This window comes from Passer domesticus, chromosome 7, assembly GCF_036417665.1.
Source record: "Passer domesticus isolate bPasDom1 chromosome 7, bPasDom1.hap1, whole genome shotgun sequence".
Classification (NCBI taxonomy): domain Eukaryota; kingdom Metazoa; phylum Chordata; class Aves; order Passeriformes; family Passeridae; genus Passer; species Passer domesticus.
The window spans coordinates 61588576-61607021 of record NC_087480.1 but is presented as its reverse complement, the minus strand read 5'-3'; the positions used below and the strand labels follow the sequence as shown (position 1 = coordinate 61607021).

General features: G+C 45.3%; 1 long non-coding RNA gene across 1 annotated transcript; it reads left to right on the top strand.

The window, feature by feature from the left end:
* Positions 1 to 188: 188 nt before the first annotated feature.
* Positions 189 to 12402, top strand: LOC135305481 (uncharacterized). The gene is made up of 4 exons (XR_010366631.1): positions 189 to 3644; positions 6704 to 6870; positions 10392 to 10643; positions 10967 to 12402. It is a non-coding gene; the product is annotated as an uncharacterized LOC135305481 (long non-coding RNA).
* Positions 12403 to 18446: the final 6044 nt, after the last annotated feature.

The window sequence follows — 18446 nt, the reverse complement described above, 5'->3', positions numbered from 1 at the left end:
GTGTCCTGTGTCCCTGGTGTCCTGTGCCCTCTGTGTCCTGTGTCCCATGCCATGTGTGTCCACTGTCCCTGGTGTCCTGTGCCCTCTGTGTCCTGTGTCCCGTGCCATGTGTGTCCTGTGTCCCTGGTGTCCTGTGCCCTCTGTGTCCTGTGTCCCATGCCATGTGTGTCCTCTGTCCCTGATGTCCTGTGCCCTCTGTGTCCCGTGCCATGTGTGTGCTCTGTCCCTGATGTCCTGTGTCCTCTGTGTCCCGTGCCATGTGTGTCCTGTGTCCCTGGTGTCCTGTGCCCTCTGTGTCCTGTGTCCCGTGCCATGTGTGTCCTCTGTCCCTGGTGTCCTGTGCCCTCTGTGCCCCGTGCCCCGAGTGTCCAGTGCACTGGGTGTCCCCTTCCTTGTGCGTCCTGTGCCCCAGGAGCCCTCTCTCAAATTGAGTTTATCGTTAGAATATTGAAACTAATTTGATTTCTCTCCTTCCGCACCTCATCCCATCTCTGGGCTGCTTTGGTTTGCCGTTGTCAAGCACGGCACAACCTTCTAGAGATTACTCTGTGTTGCCTTTCAGTGCCTTCATTAAAATGCATCCCTGCCAGGGAGCTCTCTATCCGTATTATACATATTAATAAGGCTGGGTAGCAATAATTAAGGGATGACTAATATCTTCGTGAGTGAAAGTATCCAGCATGGGCTGGAATTCATAGGTAAATAGGGTATATATGTTATTAAAAAAATCTTGAAGGTAATAATTAAAATTCCCTGAGATATAATAATTTAAAATAATATTTGCTGTCCTTTTACAGTTACAGCAGACAGGACACTTTTCACTGCTGTGCTCCCTTGTAGCAAGAAGCTCAGTTCAGGTGGAGCTGTGGGAGGAGGTGCTGCTGCCCTGGGCGGCTTCAGCTGTCCCTGGGGATGTGCCTGAGTCCCTGTGGCTGTCCCAAATCCCAAACCCAGTGACAGGGAGAAGGTCTGTGCTGGACCAGGGGGAGCAGCAGGCAGAGATGCTCTGCCAGATCAAAGGCAGCACTCAAGGGCAGCACAGACCCTGCAGAGTCACCACTGCCAGCCCCTGCCCACCCTGCCAGGAACAATTCCCAATTCCCAGTATCCCACCCAGCCCTGCCCCCTGGCAGTGGGAGCCATTCCCTGTGTGCTGTCCCTCCATCCTTGTCCCCAGTCCCTCTGCAGCTCTCCTGGAGCCCCTCCAGGCCCTGCCAGGGGCTCTGAGCTCTCCCAGCCCTGCAGCAGCTCCAGGGGCTCCTCTGGACTGAACAATGCCATTTAACAAAACCACTGATCCAGGCGTGTTGTGGGGACAGATACACCCACAAGAGGCTCCTGATGGAGCCCACGCATGAATTCAGCAGCTGCTGCACCATTCAGGCTGCTTTGGGGCATTTTTGGGAGTGGCTGTTGCCCACTTCAGTTCTTCCCTCCTTCCCTGGTGTAGCCAGAGCTCTTTTTCTCCCAACACTTTGAGAAACTTGTGAAGAGCTGAAGAGGAGACAGAGTCACTGTGCAGCTTTACAGAGATCTTTTGCATTTCCTGTGGGATATGATGTGAATTTTTGTGCTCTCTCTGGTGCAGGTGATAATGGGAAGGAAGGAGTGGTGACAGAAATCCCTGTAAAGCAGAATACATTTGAAGAAGTCTGAATTTCAGAGAGTTGGTGGTGGTGCTCAGCTTTCTGGAGGAGGAATTGCAGATGCAAACACTTGAATATGTGTTTGAAGTGAGACTTGGGCTCCCTGGTGTTTCTGGGCTCCTTTTAAACTTGACCCACATACCATTTCCCTGGATTCATGAGATTTTTGAGTTCTCTGTTCTGTGAATGTATCAGTGACCCTTGTCCAATTATATTTTCATGCTTATTTCATTTCCCATAATTGTTAGGCTTCCATAGGAGACATTATCTCTGAATCACTGGTGTTGCATAGCAATTTCATTACATGAGACTTTAATGTGCAGATTTTCTATAAATACCATTTGCTGTTATTTTCTTGGCTTATGTTGTGGTGGCTTTGGCAGCGCTGGTTTAACAGTTGGGCTTGATGACCTCAAAGCTCTTTTCCAGCCTGAACGATTCACTGATTCTTTATTATTTTACAGGTTTTCCAGTAGATAGAATCAGTGGTCACAGGCAGAACTTGCTGCATGTAACAGAAGGGGTTTTCACTCAGGCTTAAAAGAGTAATTTAATTTCATTCTCATGAAAGTTAAATGCTGTTTGCTCAGATTAAAGGAGAAGGAAACAGCCCCCACATTTCTGAGTGCCTGTTAATTCCAGAGAGAAGGCGTCAGCCACCAGTTTGTACTGGGAGGCAGCCTGGGATAAATAACAAATCCTCTAATTAAGAGCCAGCGGATCCTAATTGACTTATGTTAGTCCTCCAGCTGGGCTCAGCCTTCCTCTCCTGTCATGGCATGGAGCATCCTTTGTTTAAGGCACCCTGAGGTAGCAAACCCAGCCCCTGTGAGAGGCTGCAGCCTTGTGAAGTGTTTGAAGTTGTTATTTTAGGAGCTTATTTTAGCGACTCCTGAGCTGAGCATTGAGAATATATAGAGCAGCATTTAGGGAAAGCGTTCATGTGGTGGTGGCTTCCTTTACCATGAGCTGCAGCTCTGCCAGCCAAGCTGAGCTGTGCCATTTAAGGAACACTGAAGCTTTGAGTGAAGCTTAAACTTAGAAACTTTGCTGGAGTGCACCGGATGCTGGGGGAAACCAGAACACACTTTTTGGATTGTCAGACCAAAGGCAGGAGGGTTCCCACAGGGCCCTCCTCCTTGTGGAGCTTCTGTTTCGTATTTAGATTTTGTTTTTTAGTGCCCAAAGAGCTTTCAGTTGGGCTCTGACCATGGTGGTCTGGAAATTGGGCTAAATTAAAGCAGGGGTTTTTTGTTTACTTAGAAGTGCTAACAGACTTGGACAGTCCTGGAGCGTTTTTCAGGACTTACATCATTCTGAAATAGATTTGACTCAAAACAAATTCGATAAGAAAGTAATTCTCACTTGATGTGTGTGAGAACCTTACTTGTTTGCATCTACCCCAAAGGAAGAGCTGAGCCTGGGCAGGTGTGCTGAGGGAGAGTCTGGATTTGATATGAACTATTAAGAAGTTTATTTATTTTAATTACTGGAAGATCCGAGAGAACACAAGGAGTTAAATGAAGTAGTTGGAAGATACAGGAGAAGTTGGGAGCCTGACCCTCAGTAAGTAAAGGCCATTCCCACTCAGGGTTTTATCAGATGCTCCCATACTGCTCAGCTTCTTATTTTGGGTGGTTTGAGGTTTTATGAATCCCCAGACAGAGATCCAGGGATGTCTTCCCAAGCTGTGCCAAAAGATGAGGGTGATCCATTGAGTCATGGAAGTTTTGTGTACTATTTGTTCATCACAGCTGTATGAGACAGCAGCTGTATTACAACACCTCTAAAAAATGATGTATTAGCCACAATCATTTTCCACATCATTTACCAGTGTCACAGTATTTTTAACTCCAGTTTAGCCTTCCCTGCTTCTCAGCCTGCTGCCACAAAGAGTTGATAATCCCAAGAATAATCCCAGAAGAACTCCAGTTGTGGAATCACAGCTGATTTGGAGAAGACAAACAATGTGTCCTCTTGCTTCCATCACCGAGAAATGTGAGTTTCTGGTTTGCCTTACTCCTGCTAGAAGTTCACAGAGCAAAAAGAGAAGAATTATCTTAGAGGAACAGAATTATCTTCTGATTAACGCATAATTAATAACATGTACATAACTAACAGTGTGTACATAATTAATAGGGTGTACAATTCCCTGTTGCAGGGCCAGTCTGTCCTAAATTGCACTGGCAAGAACTGTAAAGAGCAGAATTTTTTTCTGAGAATGCAGGTAACTGGTGGTGATACCCAAGTCAGAAGAAAAATAACTTTCATGGGCCAAAACCTGTTGGTTTTCCCTGCACAGGTGTGTGAAACCTCTGAGCAGCTGCTCTTGTACAGTTTGAAATGCACCAACTGTGTGAAGAGCTATTGCTTCCTGTTTCAAAGGCCTAACCAAGAGTGTTCTGAGGTAATCCAAAAGCTCTTTGTGGGTGAGAGGAGATGCAGATCCAGTTGCAAACTCCAGGAAAGTGCTGATGGATTTATTCCCCTGTGCAAACCCCTGGCAGCGAGTGCTGACACCAAAGCCTCAGCCTGTGCCCGAGCGTTTGGAGTGCCTTGCCCATGGGTTTGTAAGGCCATTCCCAGCTAGTAATTGGTGACTGGATGTGGTCAGGGCAGGCAGATAAACACTGGAGGAAGGGGGTGAATCACTGAGTAAATATCCCATCCATGCTGTAGGAGCTGCTGTTACTCACAGCACCTTTGGGGGGATGTGACGTGTTTGTTTTCAGGAAAACGTTACTTGAAAGAAGAATTGAGGTTAGATGTGTTCCAAATCTGCAGCTCCACACCTTCCTCACGCATCTCTTGTCTCCTACAGGCCACTTTAACATCCCCCTTCTTCCTTCCCATCCCCTTAGAGCTGATCCCCCACTCTGAGGTCACAGCAGAGAAGTTTTCATTCTGTAAATGCCAGCGTAGTTGCATCATTAAAAGCCCCCAAAGCAGATGGTCTGGGTTAGAGCAAAAAGGCGCTTTTTTTTTTTTTTTTTTTGCCAGTGAAGCAGCATTATAGTGATTAGAGCAGCCTGTTGGCAGTTTCTGTCAGCAATTTTTGCAAGCATGTAATATATAAAAGGATAAAAATACCATTTGCTGTGATTTGCTCACCACAGAAAGAGGCCAGAGTGATACAGTACCAAATTCAGGAAAAAAAGCCCTGCAAGTAGTTTTCTGTCCTCTCTTCTGCACTTTGCCAGGATCCTGGTGGATAAATAACTTTGCTTGAAGAGTCTGACCCTCCTTGTGGGGCTGGGACACCCCATTAGCCAGCAGCCCCACTCTGTGACAGCAAAGTCCTCAGCAAAGCTGGATAGCTTTGAAATAATGGAGGACATTTCTGAAGAAAAAAGCCTCATTTCTGAGCTTTGAACTCCATGAAATTTGCCATGATTTGTAAAATATCTCTACCTTGAGTTATGGTGCAAATTTTCAGCAATAAAACTGAGTATTAAGGAAAAATACATAGAAATTCACATGCAAGATGCTGCAGTGGTACCAGAAAATCCTCCTCCAGTTCCTGTTTTCCTGATCCACTTGGCATGAAATGTTTTCTTGACTTCTACTTACTATTCTCATAAAAACCACAGGGGTTTCTTCTCACTGCTACTTGTTTTGTCCAAGATCCAGTAATTGGTACCATGTGAATTCACATTTTGCAGTGACAGGACAGAAATGGGGCTCCAAAAATCACTTCAGCATCTCAGCCTCTGGCAAACATCAGGGCTACAACCCTCAAATCTCTAAGAACCCATGGATTTACACATCAAGTAGCTTATTTTACTCCTGCTGCTAAGCCCTATGTGAATATTTACAGCTCAAATGGAATCATGATTAAAAATTAATAGTTAGATTTTTTTGGTGAAAATTCTGTTGCCTCTTCAGACTGGAATTGTTTTACTCTTGGTTTGCATGTACTCCCTTGATATATTAATAATAATTTTAGCTATTGGTAACGTATTTTGCTAAGTTTTGGGATCTAAAAATTATGTCAGTGGTATGAACCAGTGAACAATTAATGATGCCAGAAAAAGAGGGAAAAATTAAAATCAGAGTTAGAGCACCTTGTGAAGTGTTAAGGTGCATTTTAAGGCTTGGTGGGAGGGTTTGGTTTCTCCCAAGGGTTCCCTCTCCTCTCCAGGGCTCTTGGATCATCTTCCCCCTGAGAGCCTTGGTTTAATTGAGCTGCGTGTGAGAAACAGTGGCTCAGCAGGGAGCCCTTCAGCTGGGCTGGAGAGGGAGGGTGGGATTCCCAAGGAAAAGCCTCCTTGGAACCCCTAAGGCACGGGAAAGTTCCTTTGATTCAAAATCTTTTTAAGCTCACCTATTGCAGCTCTCAGCCTTGCTGGTGCACAAAAGAGGCCTTCAAATTTCCCCCAGTTTGTTTGACTGGATCCTTTATCCAGCTTTCAGCCTCGATGGCCACAACTGAAAAATTTCAGGTGACAAAACCCCCTAACAGTGCGTTCTCCATTCTGATGGAGACATTTTCAGCTGGTATTGTTAGAAATGAAGTAAAAAAAGAAATGAACACAGGCTTTCAAACTGGAAGCACACAGGTACTTCTAAGGAGCAGTTCTGGATAACTGTAAAGAAATGGAAGGACATTTCAGTGTCCTGGCAGGTGACTTTAATGCAGTAAAATCAGGACTGTGAGAGCAGGAACTGGATGTGGAAATTCACTGGTTGCAGATTACCTTGACTTGTCCTGGTGTAGGTGCTGGACCAGGAATTTCTATAAATAAGGCAGAATATATGCATAGGATGGGGAAAAGGGATGGAGAAACAGTTCTGCTGGCAGGTGTCACTGAGAGCTTCCTGTGGCACATGGAACTGGAGCTTTGGGTGTGCAGCTCTCTTTGCCCCAGGAAATCCAGTCCTGATCACCCAGGCAACAAACAGGGAACTTTGGAATATTCACAGAGATGATGCTACAGAAATTCCAGAAACCACGGTGGGATTAGCAGCTAGCAGGGAACTTTTCCACAAAAAACTCCAAAGATTTCCAGCTGTAACAGTTTAAACTTTGAAAATATAACCAAAATTTTCATTTTTAGGTCTCTGAGCATTATCTTCTGGTCTCAGCAGAAGAGCAGTGATGTAATTAACAGCTTCATTAATGCAAGAGTAATTATGAACTGCAGGAATGGCTGTTGCATCAGGATTTCTTCTTGTAGAACTGCAGCAGCTTTTTGATTCTTCAGAACTCAGGAGAAACATAAAGGTAAAAGAAATTGTGAAAAATATTATTTAATCTAAATGTATTTAATCTAAATTTATCTGATCGATTATTAAATCTATTTAATCTGAATCTACAAATACCAATATGTTAAAAAATAGGAAAGGTTGCAGGTGGATTACACAGTGTCTGTACATAAATTTCATTTATAAATGATTAATATTTCCTTGCTACAGTATGATCAAAATGTGTCTGCTGTGAATTGTTTCAGTGCAAAAATCAGAATTGTGCTTCATATTTATAATTGGTCAAATAATCCAGATGCCAGTTGCTTTTGCTCTGTTTATTGCATTTATACTTGTGGATGCATTATATAAATATTCTCAGAGTCACCACACTAGATTTCAGAATGAAAACCTTCACAGAATCATGGAATAGAATCCTGGAATGGTTTGGGTTGGAAGGGACCTTAAAGCTCATCCAATTCCAAGGGCAGGGACCCCTTCCACAGACCAGGCTGGAAGTCCAACCTAGCATTGAATAATTAGAATTAGAATTTCCATGCACATTTTCACACAGTACCGAGATACCTGGTTAATCAGATTCCTGAGTGACTTTCCAAGTCTGGGATGAGTTTCTGAGAAGTTTAACACCTCCACAGTTTTCCCACCACTCCTACATTTGCTCTCATTTTTAAAAGAGGGTTATAATTTGATATGTAATTATTGTCCAGCCTGGAAAGGAGGGAGATGGGGAGGAGGGTTTGGGGCAGCTGCTGAGGGGTGGGAGCCTGGAATTTCCCTGTTCCTCCCGAGCCCACCTGGGAGAAGAGTGATGCCTTGTGCAGGCTGCCCTGGAGCAGAGCTCCAGAACAAAGCAGGGATTGATTCCAAGGATCTCCTCCATGGATGCACCTCGGGCAGCAGCAGAGCCCAGCCAGGGCTGCCCCCAGGATGAACCCAAATGGCCCCAAAATGCACGAGCGCTGCCGGGGTCTCTCCCTGGGCTCAGCTCTGCTCCATGTGCACATTGCAGTTCAGTGGCCAACCCCACTGCAGCCACTGCAGTCCCACCCTGCTTGTTTTTCTCTCTGCAACCCCCGGGCTTTGTGCTCCTGGGCTGGGATTGGGATCATCTGTCCTTGGTGCCCAGCTGGAGCAGGAATTGTTTTGTGTCCCTGCTCTGTGCAGAGCTCCCCATCCCCTCATGGGAAGCCCAGCCCCACACACTAAAGCAGCTCAGAGTCTGGAAATAGAAAAGCCAAAACCTGAGGCATCAGGGGCTCTGTACCCCGACCCTTGTTTGCTCTCGGTGTCACTTCTGCCCAGCAGCTCAGAGGAATCAGCAGCTCTCCCTCCCCAGCAGAGCTCCGAACCCCAGCCCAGCTCACTGGGGCGCAGCGGGACGGCCGGCACTAATCCGAGCGGGAATGCTGCGAATTCCTGCCTGCTCGCTCTTTGCCGGGCGCGGCTGGGGCTGGGACGCTGCCAGAGAGCAGGGCTGGCAGCCCCCGGCATTCCAGGACATGGATTGGCCCCAGAGGGTCGCTCAGGTGCTGCTCCCTCTGCCAGGCTGGGCACAAGAGCAATCCAAGTTCAATGCACCTCCCTTTGGCAGCTTTTGGGTTATTTTTTGGAGTTACGGAATTCTCCAAGGCAAAATGAGAATGGAGATATTTCGGAATGCTGGGCCTCAGCATCACAGAAACCAGGGCTGGAAGAATTCACTGACAGCCCATTGTCTTGCCACTTGGGAGCCGCTCTTTTCCTGATCTTAAGGAGATTTTCATGGGGAATTCTGCTTTCTTTAGATTGTTTCTTACTGAGACCCTGGCACAGGGTGCCCAGAGCAGGTGTGGCTGCCCCTGGATCCCTGGCAGTGCCCAAGGCCAGGATGGGGCTTGGAGTACCTTGGAACAGTGGAAGGTGTCCCTGCCATGGCAGAGGTGGCACAGGATGAGCTTTGAGGTCAATTCCAACCCAAACCATTCCATGATTCCATGAGAACTGCTCCTCATGCAGCAGGAAGTAAAATGGCTCATGAACGAGGGCTCCACCTGATAGAAAAGTCACACATATAAAGGCTTCTTCTTGTGCAATGACATTTCCAATGAATTTGGCTTTTTTCTCCATGTATATTCACCACTGGTGACACTGAATGGTTCAGCACAGTGTCCACCACAGTTAGGTCATTAAATCTTAAACTCAGCATTAATTTTTAACCCAAATCTCTCATTTTTTTTACCATACTTGGTGTGTGCAAAAGAAATAGGAATAGGAAAATGTATTTATTTATTTACAAACATTTTAAAAGCTTATAATACTTAGTTCTGAAGGCTTCATCTTCTGGGTCTTATGAATACCTCTCTCAGTCAAGAGCAAGAAGGAAAATTAATTTTTACAGTGGACATTCATCATCTTTAAAATAGAAGTCTTACTAAGACAGACCCCTGCCAAGATAATCCATTAAATGCACTCAAGATTCATAAAACTTTCACAAGGAAAGAGATCTAATAAGCCCAAAGAAGTCTGTTAGACAAGGAGAAATCATAGCTCTCCTGATCCATTGCACCCTCAGCTGAGTTGTTGGGGTTGTTTTAACTTGCTGGTCCCTCCCTGAGTTTGAAAGCCTGTTCAGTTTTAATTAACCTGTTGTCTGTTCAAATTTGGAACAAGGTGGGAGGTTCAGGGTGAAGTTACAGAGATGGAGCAACCTGATCTGATAGATCCTTACTGGGGGAGGAACTGTTCCTCCTCCTCCTCCCTGCATTCCTGGAGTTTATCATGTGCTGGCTCTGCTTGGGCCCCTCCAGCTGCAAACCAAGCAGAAAACACAGTTTTTATCTGGCACAGCTGAGAGTTCCTTGCCAGACAGAGAATTTTATCAGCTCACCAGAAACTTTAATGAATGCAATCCTTGGAATATCAGAGTGGAAGCAGAGCCACACCGGAGCACGCTGGAGCACAGGAGACTGCAGGGCTTTCCACACACCTCTGCTCCTGGAACAAGGAATCCAGAACGGGCACAAATGCTTTCTGTGAGATTTGCTGGGCTGGGAAAGCTCCTGGCACAATTGGTATTCCCCAGTGGTGGCTCCCACCCAGTGCAAAACCAGCTGGTTTTGATTGCAGGACGCTTTGTTTGTGCCAGAGGTCTCTCATCCCTCTGCCCTCAGGAAGGGGAGCTGAGCACACACGGGTTGGGACATCCCTGGGCCCTCAGGCCTCAAGCAGGGAAAAAGCTCCCAGCTGTCACAACCTTTAAGAAAAGAGGAGGGGGAAAAAGCACAGTCAGTGTTGCCTGTTGAACAAAGCTGGGATTTCTGACTGATCCCCAAAACCCTCCCCAGAGAGCCCCCACAGCTCCTGCCAAGGGCTGAGGGGGTTGAGGGACAGCCCCTGACTGCAGCCTGCCTGAGCAGCCAAACCAACCTGCTCTGCATCTTTTCCACCATTTCTTATCAAAACACTGCCCTGATACAGGGAGGCTCTTACAAAACATAATAAAGCCTGCTGCTGCCAAGGAATGATTGCTGCTAGCATTTATTTTTCCACAATTATTTTCAGGGTTGTCCTTTCGAGGCAGACCAGATCAAGGAGTGGTGCGTGCAGTACCTCATCCCAGGATAAATCCAGGGAGGCTCTATGACTCAGGAATGACTCACTGCTCCTCCTCTGTTCCTTCCAGACTCTTGGGGGTGTGCTAATTTATTGTCAGTCTGTATCTGCAGTCAATTATTCCCCCCAGCTCAGCTCTCCTGTGCAGAAGGAATTCAGGCACATTCTGCTCATTGCTCACCTCTCCAGAGAGGCAAACAGGTGAGCAGACAGTGTCACCTTCACTCTGGCATCCAGAGAAAAGGGGGAGGGATTTTTCCTTCCTTCAATAACATGTCCAGGTTAATGCTTTGGAATGAGAGTGTTCCTACCAAACCCCCCAAATCCCAATTACTAAACTAAGATTGACCTTTCAGAGAGTTATTTCGAAAAACTTGGATAAAATAAGGTGGGTATGACTCAAACAACAGGAGGAAAGTGTCTGCATCCCAGCTGAGGCCCACAAATTGCTTTCACTGTCAGAATCAAGCCTTCAGAATAAAAAAACACAAAACAAGAATGATTAATCTTCTTTTTCTCTTTAGCAAGACAGATTGAAGCATCCCAGTGGAGCTGCAGGGGAAGTGTTTAAACAATGCCTGCTTAGTGTCCAGCAAGTCCTCACTGGTAGGAATATCAGAAAAGAAAAAAATAACTAAAATATAAGATTTTTACATATGCATGTACAAGATACATAAGCCCAGAGAATCACATAAGCATGAAAAATACTGAGTACAAATAGGCCTTTTCAGCTCTTCCCAGCCAAATTTTGTGAGCCTGAGGACACAACAGATACAGCAGAAATGCATAAAAAATATTTTTCCAGTGGCAAGGCTGATTCAAAAATCCTTTCCCCCATGTCATTCAGCTCACCTCCATCTGATTTTTGCAACTCCCTCCTCCCAGGTTGTTTTGTGAGACATTTTTCAGTGGCAGCACTGGCTCAAGATACAGCGCCTTCACCACTTCCAACTGCTTATTCCCAACCTTGTGTTATCCTGGCACGAGGGGCTGGGTGGTAAATGCTTGTTCTGCACAGACTGGGGCTGAAGTGGTCCTGAACTGGCCTTGTAAATCAAAGATAAATTGAAAACAAAGGTGCAGAATGGCAAAATAGCAATGAAATATAATTTTAGAATTAGATAGTTTAAAATGTAAACAAATCCCCACATCCTAAATTAATGGAATTATAGAATCCTGGAATGGTTTGGGCTAGAAGGGACTTTAATGATCTTGTCCCAGCCTTCTGCCAAACACTTCTCACTAAATGTTCTAATCAGCCAAACCTTCTGAGGCAGTGACAAGCTCTCAGAAACCACACGATGCTGCAACTTGACATTATTATATATTCAAATAATTTTATTAAGCACAGTGTGGGAAGCTTGGCTGTTTTTCAAAATATCTGCATCCAAAAGAAGTCCCTACACCTACAAAAATAGCAGTTGCAGACAGACTCCAGATCAGAGTGTTATTCACAACATCAGACTTGTGATCAATAGCTGGGAGAGTGTTGCCAGAAATAGTCCTGCCCTGGGAAACGCTTCCTGCTGCCTCAGAACAGGTTGTGCTCCTGTCCTTCTGCACTTTCTCCTGGATTTTATCTCCAAGCACACGGAGAAGAAGCAAAGCTGCCTGACTCTGGTGCAGCTGTGTTGTGAATCAGGCCAGCAGCACCAACAGCCAGCACCCCCTGTGTATTTCTGACAGGGATGAAACCCTCATCCCATTCCCCCACTTGCACAAGAATTCACACAGCCTCTTGATGAACCGGATGGGAAATCGATCCAGCTGGAAAAGCAAAGATCCACATCCCCTTTCCAACACAAAAAAGGCTCTCCCAGCCAGATTGCTGCTCAGTCTGTGCTGTGTGCAGACAGGACAAAGTGCTGAGTTCTGCCTGAAGCAACCCAGCCTGGGAATGCGACACAGTCTGAGGCTCCACCTGGAAACAATTTTCCCCCATCCCTTTTCCCCTCTCTCTCTCCCTGCAGCGTGCCTTGGTTCCCCTGTGCAGCACCACAAACAGCTTCACAAGCACGGAGCAGGGACCACTCCTGTGCCCAGGGCTGGGGAGAGCTGGGGCTGCTGCCAAGGAAAAGTCTTTGCAACTGCTGCCAACTAATCAGGTAAATGCTTCCAGCCTGCCCAGGCCAAGCCGTGTCCTTTGCTATTCTCCAAATATTTATGTCTTTGTGAAACACATAAACATTTCATCAGAGGTCTCTTATTCCCAGCATTTCATGTGAAGTTGTTGTTTCCATGCTCCTAAACCCCCTTCAATATGACTAATTCACACTGGGGGAGTTCTTGACTTGCCTCACCAGAATCTCAGAGCTCCAGAACCCAATCCTGAGATCCCAAATCCCCAGAATCCAACCCCCAGATCCATACCCAGGCAGGAAAAGAATGGGAAGTGGTGACAGAAGCTTCTGCACTGCTGTGTGCTCCTTACCTGCAGCTGAAGATTCTTATTCCTCTTTTTCCTTCTTTTTCCCCCCTTCCTCCATCAAAAAGTGTTTGCCTCTGAACTTTCCAAAAGGAACAAAAACACAGGAGCAGTTTGGGAAGTTCATGTAAATCAGCTAGTGAATGCAAATTTAGTCATTCACTTAATGTAAATTCAGCTGGTAAAAGGCAGTTTGGTGTTTCCTCTACTATTTACTAAGAATTTACACACTTAGTAAATCTCATCTTAAAATTCTGAGCTCCCCACTGATCTACCAGCAAACACATCAGAATCTTCCCAGTTAGGATGAGTAATTGAGGAGCTGAATTATTCAGCATTGTGTGGTCTGTGGCAGCCAGAAGATAAAATTCTCAAGTCCCTGTTACTTCATTTACTTTCTGCAAAAAGCCTTCCCTTGGTAATTTTAGAGCTCAGAGCATGGCAGCACATAGCAAGTTCCAGCTAAATAGCACACTCCCCAAAAGTCTGCTGTTTCCTTCATGTTCATGAATATTTCAGGACCTCTGCTGAGAGGTTTCAGTGCATTCCAGGACAGTGATTCCGGGTTTTTCTTCTGCCTGCACAGGAAACGTGGCAGGACTGTGCCACACTCTGCATTATTCTTTTAGCCAAGGTTTACTGCTATTACAGAATCAGATCCCCTGAAGATATATGAGGACATAATCCTTGACATGAGATAGGCATAATTTGTGGTTGTTGTGAGAGAAGAGTTCTCTCTAGAAATTAATCCATTTCTTTAAGCCATGAGCAGTGCTGGAGTTAAGAAATAGAGTTTGCTTTTCTTACCCTTTGAGCTCATTGTTTTCCTTGAACTTCTAAAAACACTTGGATAAAAATCTAAAATAACAGGAACATACAAGATCAGAAAATTAGTTTTTTCCAGCTGAAATTTGATTTCTTATAAAAAAACTACAGCGATTTGCATCAGCATGTGGTATAATTTGGGAAATACTCAATTGTGGTACAAGTGAATTTAAGAATTTAAATGTACCGTTTCATTTATCCTTTTTTGCCTATATTGGTGCATTTTTAATATTCCACAAGAAGTCCTAAAATAATGTCCTGTTTAACAAATAGATTTGCAGGTCTATGTTCTGAGAAAACTGAATGAGCTCTTAAATAACATAAAAAAATACATGTCAGGGTTTACAACACGTGCTTATCCTGAGTGCTTTGCCTTTAAAGAAATGCTGACAGCAAACCAAGTAAATCATTCAAATTTTAAAAACCCAGAATGTGAGAGAAGCCAACAATAAAAATTATCTGGGTCATTTTCTCTCTGCAGTTAGAGCAGAGATCTCACAGAACCTGAGCTCTGCTGAATCCCCACACGGGACTATGACCTTACAGCTGCTCTGGGTGGGTCTGCACAAAACCCATGGAATTTTCAGGTTGGAAAAGACCCTAAATGGGGAGCTGGGAGGTGAGTGCAGAGGGAGCAGTGAGGCTGAGGGCTCACCAACCACCCAGACTGCTGGGTAAGAGCAGGAATCCCTGTCTGGAGGCTGGAGACCACAGACTATTCCCCCTAAACTGCCCCTGTGCCTCATTAACAGCCTCAGCCTGGGTAAAACAAGGATGGCAGGACCCTAAATGCAGAGTCCTTTCAGCACTCAGTTTGTGTCCCAGCTCAGTGAAATGCTGCTGGAGCAGTCCCAGGGACAGCAATTTACTGCTCCAGTTCCAAGGCACTTCCCTGCCCAGGGACAGGGAGCTGGGAGCTCCTGATCACAGGTGGATTCTTCTGTGCCAGCTGCACGTGCTGCTGCCAGGGATCCCCCTCGGGGTTTGGGACGTGCCTGTGCCTCCCGGCCAGTCTGAAATCTGTGAATTCAGGGGCTGTGCTGCCTGGGGGAACAGGAGGTTCTGACTGGGATGTGTCTCCAGGGATGGAAAGCTCCAAGGAACACAGCTCAGTAACTGCTTCAGCCCCTCCACCTCCAACCAGCTGCTCTTGGAGTACAAGCCCACACTTGGGCTCAGATGGAAAATGTCTAATAAGAAAACCATTTTTCTTTCTAAATTCTTTCCTGTTTAATGCACACACTTTTATTTAAGAGGACAAAAGCCCTGACTTGCTAATTTTAATTGAGTCCCCAGCCTGTGGGGCAGCTTGCCTTGATTACATTGTACTAAATTACTCATCCTGGACAGATCCTTCTCTTTATTTTCTCCTCCAAGAGCCAAAATATGATATTGCTTGGCAAGAGGAATGTGCATCTAAAATGTCAAATTACAGCTCGTAACTATTACAGGATAGTTTTGGCTGTAGCCCTTTGTGATTGTTCCAAAAGAGATTTCTCTTTCTAGGAGATCCTAAAACCTAATCCATGCTTCGTGTTTGGGTTTAGGTGGCATTTTGGGCATGTATTGCTTTGGTTGAACTTGAAATTTCTAATTTCTCCAGAAATTTCTAATTTCTTCTTCCAAAGTTTCAGATTGCATGAACTGACAACTCTGAGTATACACACAGTGCAGGCATTGAGAGCTGCAGATCATTCCTTCCCAAATCCAAAACAGCCACCTACTAAATGTACATTTATTTAACATAACAGAAGAATAAAATGAGGTTCATATTGGTCACCTTTTCATCTGAAGACAGCACAGGATCTTGATTAAATCTCTGCCATTAATTAACTGATATCAGCTTTCATTAAAATTTAATGAGAGCCTGTTGCTGAGTGTTATAATTCTAAACCAGGTGCCACCAGTACAAACCCTCAGGTCTCTGGAGTTTACTTTTCATGGGAACATGAAGAAATGGCTTTGTTTTAATTTAATTTTATTTTTAATTTAGCATCTGCTAGTTTGGTCTTCAGTGGTAAATTTGCAAGAGATTGGATTCATGGAAATATAAAGGCTTAACAGAGAAATGGAATTCAGTCTTTGTATTCTGAACATGGATAGGAGTGATGGAACCATGAAGATTTTGCTATAAATGTTTGTGCCATTCAGATTTTACTTTTGCTGTGCTAGGACAGGATGCTGGACATTATTTTAAACATTAACATGCCCATATCTGTGAGCAGTACAAGCTTCATTGCCTGCTTTTGAGGCGGTCACAAGGCAGATTCCAGCCTGGAGGGATGCCTGAGGCCATCCTGATATCCCACGTTCCTGCCTGTGGGGCCTGCTGGGAGACCTGGCTTTTTATAAACGGGTTTTGTGGAGGTGAGAGGCACTGATTGTGGAGGGGGGAGTGCTAGGAGTGGTTTTGATGAGACAAAACTTATGGGCCTCCAGATGATTGCTCAATCAAACTGAAGGATTCGAGCAGAGCTGCTCCTACTGCCAGATGATCATTATGTTATGGAAGAGGTTTGGATGGAAGAACTTGGGAATTCAGTGATAGAGTAATGATGAATCCTCCCCAGACTTGTCAGATATCCCATGGCAGGAACTCTGCCTGTTTGCTGATGATTGAAAAAGACATCTTGGCAGACCCAAATCAAAGACTTCCTCAGCTTTGGAGGGCTTGAGCCTTTTAACCACATGGTAATTATGAAGACTATAAATAACACCGAAAAATCCAGTTCAAACAGTCCTCAATAAATTATTTTAATGTGCTGTTATTGGCCCCCTCCTTCAGGATCTCACAAGTCTGCACTGTCAGTCTGACAGGCTGCAATGTGCTCTGTCAAATCAACAGCTCAGCTCTGTCCTACAGACTGAGGGAAGCCTTGATTCCCTGTTTGTGGATGTGGCATTTGGGGACATGGGGCAGTTCTAGGGGAACAGCTGGACTCAGTGGTCTCAGAGATTTTCCAACCTAAACCATTCTGTGATCCCATTGAAGATTCACCCAATGTGAGGAAAGTTTTGTCACCTGAAAGGATATTAGGGAGATCCAACAAAAAACTTGTCTGGACTGTTCTCTCCTTGTTTGTCAGATGAAAATGACTCCAGGAACCCATGAATTGTGGTTTTCTGGCCCAGCTCCTTGCTGAGGGAGCCCAGGACAGCTGAGTGCAGACAGTGGCTCTGTCCCTAAGCTGGGCAGTGTCACCCACCCAGTGCTGCTCTGGTGGTCACAGCTTGGGCTCAGTGCTCTTGGAGGTATTTTCCAGCCTCAATTAATCTGGGATTCTGTGAAATATTATGTCGAGATCTGAGTTCCCAGATGTAAGAACAGTGGCAAAATTCAGCTTTCCTGCCTCCTAATCAGTGATGAATGTTTGCCTTGGAAACCTCTCCAAGTATTTACACTCTGGAGCAGGGCTGCTTCAGCTGGAATGCTGCAGACCTGGGGGTTTTCTTCCTACTCCCAGCTGCTGTGGTCATTACCAGGTGTAAATCTCTGTCTGCTCACCAATCTCAGCTTGCTTTGATGTGTGACACATTTGAGCGTCTTTCCAAACCACGGAAAAGGTTTTTCCATTTTCCAAACAGAAAATGTCCCCCACTATCTGTGTGCTGGAAATGACAAAAACACTCTTTTCCTGTTCAGTGAGAAAATGTTCCATGTTATCAGTATTTGCAAGAGAACAGAACTAAGAATTTACCTTTCAAAGCAGTCCATACTGAGAAGTAAGCACGGCATTAGAACCCTTTTAATTATCTTTAAACTGCACACTTGAGCATCTCTGTAATGTTTTAGGTGTACAAAACAAACAAGAACCTGCATCAAGTAACGCCAATACCCACCCTGAAAACAGAGCTCACAGCTCCAAAAGTGAGGAGTGTGTGGAAACCCTGCTGAGCTCTTACTGCACCTTTAGGCAGCAAAATCCCTTTGAAATTCTGGGCTTTAGGCCCAACGCTGCCAAGAGTTCTCTGTGGAAAGCTCCTCCTCCTGCCTGGGGCTGACCCTGGCACAGCTCTTCTAAAGGCTCAGCTTTCCAAACAGCCTAAAGCAGGCAGGAGAAAATCATGTCAGAAGTGGCAAATAGATGAGTTCCCAGATGATTGATTCAGACCCTTTCAGAGACAGGAATTCCGATTTGTGAAAAGCTGGAAAGCACTGCTGGCTCCTCTCTGGTGCCAGTCTGTGTGTGGTCACTGTGGAATGTGCTCCATATGCCCTTTGGACACGTGTCAAAAGTCACATGTCTTTAATTTCTCCAAACTTTGCAATATTAAAGGTGTAGGAAGGTTGTAGAAATGGAAAGTGCCTTATAAACGTGAAGAACTGTTTCCTGTGGTTTAGTTATTTTACTTTTTTCAATCCAGACTTTTTTTCCCTGATGTTGCTATTTGAGCTCTACCTCTGAGATTCTTGTTCCAGAAATAAATGGCTTGGAACAAAAGGGACATTTAACAGAAGATGGCACCGTGTAACTTTTGTAGAGTCACTAAAGGCAGACTGGATTTAGTGGCACTCGTGGCTCCAAAGATGCTGCCCAGAGCAGCTGTGGCTGCCCTGCATCCCTGGAATGTCCAAGGCCAGGCTGGACAGGGCTTGGAGAGTGGAAGGTGTCCCTGCCATGGCAGGGGTGGCACGGGGTGGGATTTAAGGTCCCTTCCACCCCAAACCATTCCAGGATTCTGCTTGGTCACACAGGTCCCTGCATTGGGATAAGCAAAGAGTGGCTGGGACTTGCCTGATCTCCTCATCAGCA